The sequence below is a fragment of the Bombus impatiens genome, unplaced genomic scaffold (assembly GCF_000188095.3).
Source record: "Bombus impatiens unplaced genomic scaffold, BIMP_2.2 scf_0664, whole genome shotgun sequence".
Taxonomy (NCBI): Eukaryota; Metazoa; Arthropoda; class Insecta; order Hymenoptera; family Apidae; genus Bombus; species Bombus impatiens.
Window position 1 is genome coordinate 1,519 of NT_177083.1, and position 12,867 is coordinate 14,385.

Consider the following 12,867-nt stretch of genomic DNA (forward strand, 5'->3'; position numbering starts at 1 on the left):
GACGCGCGGGGTGATACAGCATTTGACGTTGGCAAAGGAACAATTGGCGAGCGCCATTCCTTCTGCTATAAATCGCGTTTCGTTTAAACATTCTCGGGATATTTGCAGCGCGCGGAATTCGAACCATCTTTCTCCATAATCTTTCCTGCAGTAAGAATGGATGTGAAACAAATTGAAATCTTGTATTTCGGTTTTTAACGAATAGCTAAAGCTTTTTCCCAAAGCAAATGATTTATGAATGCGTTAATAATTCACTAATAATAATAATTCATTACGAAATTAACTATATTAGTGAAGTATGGTTAGTAATATTAGTAAATCGACAAACTAGAAATTATAGCTTTTGAATTTCTATAATTTTACAATTTTAAGGTACGTAGGACAATCAAATGGCAATTTGTTAAATTCTTTTGCACAATTCAATTTCTTTCGTCATGAAATTTACTGCTGTTACGGAAAAATTTGTATTAATACTGATAATTTATCAAATTTCACTGGCACAGAACACATGGAAAGATTAAATCGGTTTGATGAGAAGTAAATGCGAAAAATACAATCAAGAACTTAATTTCTTATATAGTAGAAAAAAATGAAGAGATGTTACTGGGGAAAGAATATTTAGCAATCTATTTGTCAATATTTGTTAAATATTATAGTTTAAGTTTTCCATATATATTGTATTTACGTATATATTTACATATATGTACACACATATTTATATCATAGCATTTTACATCTCAAGAAGTTCAGTATTTTTAGTTAGTTCAACATTATTATGTTTGCTTGGAAACTTTTTGCCAAGCATAATAGAATTTTGAGATTCACGATGATTTTTACTTTCACGAAGTTTTTTTAAAATAGCAGAAGACTTCATAATAGTTTACTATCGTGACACGAAACATAGCTACGTAGGGTCAACTTCAAGAGTTATAAAAATAAAATGCACAGACCTATGACAATCGTTCTCTACTTTTTGCGATCTTTCTTTCTGGATGAGTTTCCTCTTATTTAGTTTCCCTTAGTTTCATAAGTCGAATGAGATTTTAAAGAGTCGTGACCTAAAATGTATTTTGCTTTTTTACCTTTCCCCGGAGTCGGTGTAATTTTAAAATTACACTTTGTAAGAAATGTGAAAGAAGAAATATCATGGAAAAACATGCGCAGCTTTTACATGCTCCCATAGATTAGAAAAATAAGTGGTGAATTTTAACTTCGAACTTCATGTTTCTTTAAAACTTTACGAGTATGTGCTAGTTGTAACGACAATATATTTGCGCTTATATTTAGTAACGATTGGATGTTTCAAAGAAAATTAAAGGAAAAGAGAACGAAATAGAATGAAATCGGTTCTCGCCTTTGTTATTATTTCTGTGAAACAAAAATATAATATTACGCACAATGTCTTTCGGACTTTATATTTCAATATCTTCCAGATTGTTTGTAAAAATCCGCATGAAATTGACCAGAGAAAAGCTCGCTTTGAACAATTTTTCCGCTTTCTCGTGCAGGAATTTTTATTTCAAATTTCCTGGTTTTCTGGTATAGATATTTGTTGGAATATTTTACAGCTTCAAATAGAAACGAGATTTCTCTGAAATCTTTTGTCTTCTTATTATTAAGGTGAATATGGAGTCGGATAAAATCTTATTTATGATATTTGGTTAATACGTACCTACTATATTTTTGGTACGTGTTTATACGTGGCATGCAACGTAAATGTATCGCAGAGTTGAAATTTTTCAAGCACCTACACATGCAGCGGTGCGCAGCGGTTCTAATCATTGCAAGTAAATTGCTGCTATCCAAGCTGGTTCTTGCAATCCTGTATCAAAGCCTCTTCCGTACGATAAGGAGGGATTAACGAGAGTCCCTTGTGGGCTTCTCCCTTTAATCAAAACACGCATCGTATCAACGAGGGTACAGGTTGTACACGATGTATGTTCACGGTACGTGCACGCAAACCAAACTCAGACCAAAATGGTCGGCTAAAAGAGGCGCAGAAATGGAAACAAGAAGCTTGATTCAACGTGAAAACGTGCATTGGGATGCAATTATTTTGTAATTTTTCTCAATAATATCTTGTTAAGTAGATTCGTTCTTTTGACAGATTCTATTTTACAGCTTTTGCGTCCGCAGAATAGATGGTATACGTATATGGTTTGAAATTGAGGGAGAAAAACGTGAATCTTGTTTGATGAGATATTTAAAATTAAAAAGTTAATGAACTTCTTTTGTGTATTTTATCTTCTGTGTATTTATGTGTTATAGTACTGTAAAATAATTTTATATAAATGTACAAAGTATATGTTTATTTTTATTTTAGCTTCTGCATATTAAGAAACTGAGGATCTTTGTGCAAAGTTAAACATTTGTTATACCGTTTAGGGGGTGAAGCGAATCTCTATTTAAACTTCATTTTATCGTTCTCGTAAAAATGTAATTTGCAGAAATATCCGCAATCTAAATATTAATTATTTTTATCCATAAAATATCCAATAATTCATGTATTTAATTTCTGACTAGGTATAGGTTTAATGATTGAACATTTTATTGCTTGCAAATTGAAGTAAATTTAATATAAGTAAAATATATTTGTCGAATAGCAAAATAATTGTTTCTTCGTTCCATTTACCTATAAAAGAGTAGAATCTTCTAAATTTATAAAACCATCAATCATTAGAGGAATGTTATTAAAAATCCTTAATTTCTTATCGATCAGTAGATTAATTGGTTTATTAAGATAACTTTTATACATATAATAATAGTTAATGATAAAGTTATTACTATCAGTTTCATATATTAATGGATAATATTAATGAAACAACTTCTCTGTTTAAAGAATTATTTTTTCAAATTGTGGAATTTTTATTAAATTTTTTGAAGATTATTCTTCTTATTCTATCGTAGAAAGCTAGTCTTTGGTTAGGAAAGGATGACGGAAGAAAAGTAGTCTCTATCCTATCAACGAAAGGTCACCTCGTTTCCTCGAATTTAAGGTTCGTGTAATCCTAGAAGTGCTTATGTAGGATGTTACACTCTCAACTTATTCGTCAGCATCTCCAAAAAATAGGATTCTCTAAAAACGGATTGTTGAGCTTCGGCAATGAGATCTCATGTACAAGAAGTTTATATCCTAATAAGGTTCTCAAAAGGTGATTATCATTCTCTTGATCTCCGGAATTATTTTACGACCATAGTTCCTTTGACTAAAAATATTACAACGCGGAGGTATAATACCTTGAATCATTCTGCACCTGTTCCTTGAAATGTGACAAGTAGATCGCAGATGTATGTAAGTTCATATCTTTTATGAATATGGTTAAATAACACAACGAGTATTTTACTTGAAATATTTTATATATTTTTACATGTCATTATACGCTCCATATATTTTCGTATATTTATTTTCCATAAATGAATAAATATCTGCAGTCTAATGACAAATCAAACATTGCAACAGAAAAAATTTTTAAAAGAAATCAATCTTTTCTAAAAAAAAGTGGTAGAACTTATTCGATGATAAATTTAGGAAAAAGTAACTTCTTTTCGGAAAGCAAAATATCTAATTTTGAAAAATTAAAAATAAATTTATTTATGTATAATGATATGTTACTCCTCGTCTTACGGTAGTTGTAAAAGAAAAATAACTTCAATTTATTGTAAAATATATATGTTTATCTGATTCATTTGAATATAGTTTCACAAGTGATGAAGCAACCAAAATATCTGGAATATTCCATTTTGTCATGACACAAAAGATTTTATAACGCTCGAAGATGACTTTTGGGAGATGAAGAAATTATTTTTGTCGCATATAAGAAGCACGGCCAATTTTCTGCGGTCAAGGATTATTTTCGGAAGCAAACGCGACGGTAATTTGTCTATACGCATAGCCGACTTTATTTTACTCGAATAAAATATTTAGACTATATTAATAAATCCCAACGATACGAACGAGATTCTACATAAAAGTTAGTTGTTTGCCAAACTCGTGTATTTACTACATCATTTGTACATATACATATTTTCTGTGAAACGGATCATTCTTTCTCTATTAAATATAAATAGACCTACATCTCACAACCTACCACAGTCTGCTTCCTATGCGAAATAAAAAGTAAAAAGAAGATTAAAACTATAAAGGAAAGGAATTGTATAAGACTTTAAACATATTTTTCTGCTAAAATTTTCATTCTATGCGATGTTTTCTGTTTTAATTTTTTGACTTTGTTTGATAAAGATAAAGATAATTTGATTATCCTTCTATTCATATCAGATATCATTAGGTACTACCAATCTTCAACTGATCAAAGAATACAAGAACACAAAGTTCACATTTAACTCAAACAACATTTAATGCAAATACAAATACGTCATTTTGACGTCCTTTCTATCGTATGAATTTTTGAGACTTTCTGACAGTTCACTACCAGAATCACCAGTTTCCCGTATAATACACGTCTTATAATATTTGTAATATTACTATATAATAACATACTGTCGTTAGTAAAACAAAAATATTTAACACTCAAGAATAAAAATTATTGATAATTAAACTCCGATACTGGATTATACAAAATATCATATGCCAAATTTATCGTCGAATAGAAAAGAAAATATCCTGTCAAAGCGGAAAATTCAACACGGAGCGTGTCGACTATCCATTAACTTATCAATTTAAAAATTCGAAAGAACTACAAATTGTGTACCACATTACGTTTATATCGATTCGACGATACACAGGTACGTACGATTTTCATGCTCGTTTCGAAGAAAACGAACACAAACTGTATTGTTTTACGACGTCTTCTTCGAAAGTGAATTTGGCGATGGGCCAGGCGTGGATCGCCGAGTCGTCGTTGATTTTACTTCATGACAGGGTAATAGATTTCGCATGTCGGAACAAATATTGAAATGAGACTAGGAGAAAAAAATGGACGCAGTGCACGAGGCCAGGCTGTACCTTGTTACCTAATTTCCCGGCACGAATCGATCGGAAGGACGAACTTTTTATTTCCGGCTAATTGGCAGCTCATTATTTCGAGATCGAACTCGAGGTACTCGCGCATGAGTCACTGGCGAATTATCGATAGAGACATCGATGACGTACACAGGATGTCCTGAATTCGAACGTGATCGTTTTGACGTCGTTCTAATCCATCAAGAAGACTTGTTTAGGGATAGATGGAAACATTGAACTTCTAGCATCTTGGCATTGAGTTGGTGTGAGTAGACTTTGGCGTGTTGGATGAATACGAAAAGTGATATGATAATAAACGTGTATATTTAGTTTATTAAGGTGTAACGTTCCGTTAAAATACCAATATTTCATTTATAATTTTCTTTTCAGTTATTTATGTTTCAGTTATTCTTATGATTATTAAATTCTCCTTGAATTTTTTAACATTGTAATTATGGCAGATAATTTTAAGAATATACGTAATATATTTTTCGTGATTATTTTTCTTTTTATTATTATTATTAATATTATTATTTTGATCTGTATAAAACTTTACTAAATCCACTTTACTAAAACATTATTTTGAGGAAATTAGGGTATCTATTTATATAATAGCAAACATTGACATTTTTAAATCATGGAAGTTTTTCTTGGATTTCTGCAAAATATCTATCGATCTAATACACTATTGTCTCTATACTATACGCAATTGATCGAAAATCACGATTCCCTGACGATGAATTATCGCGTAGAGTGTAGGGCACTCGATTGTATGTATGTGATAGATGTGACTCACCATTTTTCCGGATATGAAGGAAAGTCCGAGTGAAAGAGAGAGAGAAAGAGAGAGAGAGAGAGAGAGAGAGAGAGAGAGAGAGAGAGAGAGAGGGAGAGAGATCTGAAAGTGGGCTTGACGAAAAGAAACATATTGGTTGGATAATGTTAATGCAACAACGCACTTTTTTCTTTTTTCATTTCTCGTTGCACGAATCTTTTATCAGTGTAATAGCGAAGCATTTCTGATTAAAACAGAACCAAACACGATATATGTAATTTGAAGCATATTTGCTTATTTAATGATGTTAACTTATTTTCTTTCGTCTATTAAATATATGTACATACATGGAAATGAGATTTAAACTATATCGTGTTTGGTCTCAGTTTAATCGGAAAAATCTGACAAATACCCCAGTAAAAGTTTTATTTAAAAAGAATCAGAAATAAAAAGGTTTCGTTATTGCCTCACGAATAATTAGTATTGTTTCATGGACAATTGAATTCGGTTTAGGTCGCACTACACAGCCGTCGAACTTCATGGTGTGTCAAAGGGAATACTATGACCCATTGAAAGGAACTTGGTCCTAGATGTGGGGGTGACTACCGGTCATTTATGAGGAACAGGCGATCAATAATCGACTGTACAGTTTTTGTTTCTTGATGAAACAATATGCAAGTTACTTTATGTATCTTTTTCCTTATGTACCTTTTTCAACAATGTTGCATTTATGCAAACTTTATTCATTATTCCACTGTTTAGTTTTCGTAAGATGGTTAAGAAGTGTGATTTTTGAAAATATTTGTTAAGCAGAATACTATATAGCGGCAATGAGTATTTAATTCAAATATGTAGAAAGGAGCAACCTTTTTTACAAATGAATCTTATCCTTTTCCAAATGTTATTAATATTTTATTTTATATTAATTCATCCTATATAGAAAAAGTTCTGGGTTTACAATTTATGCTATTGACAATGCATGACTTTACGATTTATGCTATTAACAATGCACGAATTTACTTATATAAGAATTTACTTATAAAAGAATTTTTTCTGATAAAAGATTTCGTTTTCTAAAAACATTTTACATGTTTTAATAAACAGGAAAAAGTATTTTATTTAATATTTTACTTGGAAAAGATCTTTTAAAAGGCACCATTTTCAGATATTCTTATCTGAAAAACTACTGTATTACAGAAAGTACTGTATTGCAGTACAATAGAATACAAATGATAATGGTCATGCGTGATAATTAATACAAATGATCTTTTGTGTTGCTAACTTCCGTTCGATTGACTCATCTATTACAGTTACACCAAGCAACTTCTACCTACTATTCCAGTATCAAAGCATTCATTTATGACATGGTATTGTTTAAAAGGTTATAAGCTACAAAGAACAGGTATTAATCTTTTTATAACAAAGTGTCATGTTTTCAGAAATTGACAATTTGTTAAAATATAATGGAAATTTATTTTCACGTTCATACATTTTTACCAGTATGAAAATTACACGCTCGACATTACAATTTAATTTAAATTTTATACATTTTATATTGTGATTGAAATCTTATTTGGTTGATTTGTGATATGTTCATTGATTGTGATATTTTCATTGATATCAAAATTTTTAATATTTATTTAGTATATCAGTTAGAATTTTAATTCAGAAAAAGAATGAATTTCTGCATGAAAATTAAAAAGTCTTAGAATTTCAATTTAGTTCGAAAGCTTCAGTGTTAAATACTTCTATGTTCCGTCCTTTGCTTAATTTGTCTTTAACTAAGACCTAATAATTCCATCAGTGTTCGTAAATGCTTGAAAATACTATATAATAGTATCAGCTTCTTTTTAAAACATTTTATAGTAATATCTTTATAAAATTGTAATATTTTTTAGATAATTTGAATTCATTATGTTATACATCATACATTGTAATCATTTCTAATTAAGTTACTTTTGCGATGTTTAACTTTATTTTACGTATATTCTTATAACTCTCTAAGTTACGGCGCGTAAGATGGTCCGTGCGCCGTCTGAATCTTTATACTATATACTGATCTATTATATATTATATACTGATCTACTATATACTATATAGTATAAACTGACTCTTTTGAAGTAATCTTAATAGCTTGAAGGAATCTCTAATCCTGTAAGTGTTTTCGGTTTACGGATAGTCCTTAGAATAAACCTTAGGTTTATTGTGTGCTATTACAAATTACGGAAAAAGGGGGAAGTTATTTTTCCAATAAACAATGTCACCCACGAGCCATGTTTGTAGGAGGCTTCCTCCTCCTATCTTCACTTATTAACGTTGGCTATAACCAATGGGCATCGCGGATCGCCAGCCTCACTTTCCTAACGAAAAGTGTGAACAACGAATTCGCGTTTTTCGTTCAAAAAGCACACCCACACCGAGATTTCTTTCTGTGGCGGCATTCGTCACCACTCGACACTATGTAGCGTCGGACGACGGCAGCGCAGTGGTTAGCGCCTTAGACTACGAACGTTCGGATCCCCGGTTCAAATCTCGGCGCCCGTATTTTTCCGAAGTCCGATTTTTCTTCCACGACATCTGAGTAAAAAGAAGAAAATACAGCAGTACACCGGCAAAAGCGACATCTACAGCCAGCAGCTATAATTATCACGGATCTTTGAAAGAGAAGATGGAGAAGATGGAGAGAAAAGGAAAAAAAATGTCTTTCGTCCAGAGCCTGCTAGTGGACTCATCAGTAAGGTTACCCAGCAGACTCATGCCTTAGACACAATGGAACAAATGAAGAGGGAGGAAAGACACATTAGTGTATATACATGGTAGGAATATTGTGCAGTGGGAATGGTCCTCCCTCCCATCTTCAATGTCTCACATTGTTGCGCAGTATCCAAGGCCGGATTTCTTCTACCAATCTGAAGCCGACGTTTCCCAAGGTTTCGGACAGGCATCCCCTAACATTTGGCACATGGATGCCCCCTTGGGGGAATGCTGTGAAGGAGTGCTGCAAGAACAATAACACCTATATTTACATATCCAGTTCTTCAGCACTCCTTCAATTCCTCGTCGCCCATATCAATCCCCTCCATCTTCCTTTCTGTCAATCCATGCCCGCTGTGATGTTAATGCGAAGAGGAAGGGCGATGGATGGATGTAGGTGGACAAATAAAGGAAGTGGAGGAAAGAGAAAAGTAGTGTTTCGTCCGAGATCTGCCAGTATGGACTCTTCAGTAAGGCACAACTAACAGATCTGTACCTTAGACACTACTGGGATACAAAAACTTGTGTTGGAAGTTATATTTATAAAAACATAAACAGTGTCAATGTGACCACTAGTGAGAAAGCATTAACATCGCTAGGCCCTATGTTGATATTGATGGCTCCCTGGTGACAAATGTAAGACGTATTCTACAAACCATTACCATGAGTTATGAATAAATTGTACATTTATAATAAATTTGAAAGTGTAGAAATACACAGATTGCATAGAATATAATGTGTAAAGATATTGAAAATAAAGTTTCTTTTATATTGTTAAGGATTAACGTAATAAATGAGTTATGATTGTATTGGATGAAAGAAATTTCTATTTAAGTTCAATTTTCATAATTGTATTTCTGTCATAATGTTAAATAAAGCTACGAATTTATATAAACATCCACGGTCTAATCATAATAGAGAATCTAGTATAAACCAAATTAGAAGAGTATGAAACAAAATATATCGGACGTTAGTGAATTCCTGTTTACAACATCGTTAACGCGATATGTTTCAAAGGAAAAAACAAAAGAAAAAACAGTGCACGGTAATGTTTTTCTGGCCTGACGTTTTCTTTCTTTTTCCATATTGTTCACGTACGCAGCATCGCGATGAATCGAACTGTTGAATCTCGGTGACAAATAACAGGAATTACGTGCTGGATGCTAGAGGGCCTCTATTTGCGCGTTCAATTGCTCGCGTTAGACTTGTACACGGTAATCATACAAAAACACGATGCAACGATTATTGAAAAAGTATTGGATGAACGAAATGTTGATGGAAGCTGTTACGATCGGCAAGTCGTAGACCTCCGTTACAGATGTTTCTTACGTTTTAAACGTTTTTTGATTCAACAGAATTATGTAATTGTAAAAGATCGATTATGTAAAATAAAGTTTCTGATGGTATTGTGAAAAAGACTTTTTATATGAATACTATGCATATTCTCTATATTCCTGCACCATTAAATTTCATCGTGTGTCTCAATTGTCTCAAATCATACAAGAAGCGTTCTAGAGTCATATCTATTTGAATGATTACATCATCTAGTTTGATATCACAGAGTTACACGTGCTGTGCACGTTTACCGCTTTACAAACTTTCCAACTTGTAACATACACGTTTTGGTAGACAACGTGCATTCTATGCCTCTGAAACAGATTTATAACAATTTCGTGAATTCTGAGATATCTAAAGCTGTACAAGTAGTAGGATTTGCATCCTGTTTCGTATACGTCCACACGGATTTTCGGATTTCTTGGAAGAAGAACAAGATAGCTTGAACTATAACACGATGACTAATTTGCACTTGCTTTTTTATTATAGAAAACGTTGAAGATTCATAGTTGCATAAAATGGATACATATGGATATATATGTTCGAGTAGTAGTAGAGAGATATAGGGCAATATTTTTTGATAAAGCTTTGTACAAACATTAAAAGACTTTGTACAGACTGTAAAAAAAGGTAATTTGATGTTTTCCGAAATGATAGATTTCTGATTATTTGGAATAATTAGACCAAATGTCATCTATTTCTTGAAAAAATGTTAAACAACGATATAGATTTTAAAAAAGCAATTTTAATGTAATATATTTTACATTGTAGAATTCGTATTTTAATTTGCTTTATATTGTGAATCCGTGAATATCTTTAACTATCTCGGTTTCATAAAACGTTCGTGGAGAATTCGTGTATCGTATATAATAATGGTTATTTCTCTGAAATATTATTGTACAACGATGTATTTATTGAAAGCTATAAATGAAACGAAAAATTATGTAAAGAAGAGAAATAATTCAACGAAGACTATAAAAGGCGATAGACGATACGATCGCTACACAGTCGATGTACGGCTTAATTACATCATACCGGGCACTATATCGATTCATGTAATTGTATTAGAAATGCATGAATCAATTGCAGACACCACCTTGTTAAAATTAAAAAGTAAAGGGTAATTCAAGAATCTCAATGCTTTGAGGTAATGCTCGTCGTGTTTATTGTACAAGGTCGCACGATTATATTTGCAAGAAATGCTTTAAATAATCGCTTATGAATCTTCACCAAAGGGAAACTTTAGAAATGATTCTTTTAGAAATGAAATCTATATTTTATATATTTATAAATTTATATTTATTATACGTATATAATAATAATTATATAATAATAATGTATATATGTTTGTAGATATCTGTTTTTTAATGTTTTCAATCTTATTTTATTTAAGAATAGCTATTCTTGCTAATTATGATGTCACTTTGTAGAATATAAAAAATTACATTAATTTAAAATATTTTTACAAAACATAACAAACTGAAACGTGTACCACGAAAATAAAATAGTTTAATGAATATATATATGTATATGTATTTCACACCGTGCATATAATATTTCAATGTATATTATTTATTCTTTTATAAATTAAATAGCCAGAGCAATTATAGCATACGATCTTTTTAAAAAAAATAAAGATAAAGTTTTTACGTTACAGTGTTACAATACGTACATTGTTTATATATGCAACTATATATTTAAGTCGAAAATAAATATTCCGAACAACTAATCTAGCTTTATTCTAATTGCGTATGAAAATAATTGCAATGATTAATGATAACGTACAACGAATTGCGAATTAAAATTCCTGATAAGATACAAATCTTCAGCAAAATTTTAACGTGCAGGATTAATTAGCAATCGTTAGTTACGCGATGCATTGTTACAAGATATATGCCAGCTAGTATAATTCTGTAACATGTCAGATTGGTTAATAAAATAATCAGTCTTAGCAATACTAGGTCGTCCCACTTCTTCTCTGACGTCAGATCGCAGACTTTAAGTGTTACAAATGTGGATGTCCAGTAATAATCTTTCATTAATTATTCATTGAAGACCGATAGTTGTGTCATTAATGCGAGTTAAAATCTACGATTGCATGGAATACAGAAGGGTCGTCGAGGAAGAAGCATTTTCAAACAAAGTGAAATTGAAAAAGTAAATTAAGAAGTTTTTGAAAGAACGCAATTACTAGAACTTTACTTGTATATTACACTTGAATTTTATTGTACTTTAACTTTGTTGCACTTTATCGTACTTTCTTTATAGCAGAATATTTCGATCAGTACTTTGTATTTCAGTTGATACCGTTATTTCCCGATGCAAACACAATAAAGAATATTACGGCGTTCTTAGCACACCTTCCTTTGTTTGAAATCTTTGGCTTAGCTTGTACTGTTTATTCGTTTCAATAGTAACTCGCACTTCCTCTTCTTCCAGTTACATCCTTTAATAGCAGGTATTCTGGTGGTACAAATTAAACATGAAAGAGAGTCATGCCTTATTGCTTGAACATTGTCCAATTTAATTTTATTTAAATATTGTTTAATACAAGTATAAGCAACACTTTTAAAAATATAAATATTCTTTTCCTTAGTCCTTCTAGCGAATAAAAATAGGAAAGTTAATGTGACTCCTTTTTAAAGAATATTCAATGTAATATGTAGTAGATGTAATATAATGGGAAAAGTAACTAATAAATATAAATAACTGACTAACATTTGATCGATAGTACAATTATGTGTATTTAGAAATTTTCTTATATTAAATTAAAATAGTATTGTATAATGACCAATTAAAATAATTAAAAACTAAAGTTTAAAAAAGGAGTAGCCTGTGAGAAACGTGAAAGAAATGAGCTTTTTGTTCCATTTTTGCAGACATTATATAGGTATGTGTATGCTGGAAGCATTTCTGATATTACAAAAATTTCCTTTTCTCGTTATTCGCGAGAATTTAAGGCCGATAAATTTGAATAAAATTACGCAAAGTATCGTTGAATATTTTGAAGTTACAGCTCCGTAAACTTACAAAGTTTCACATG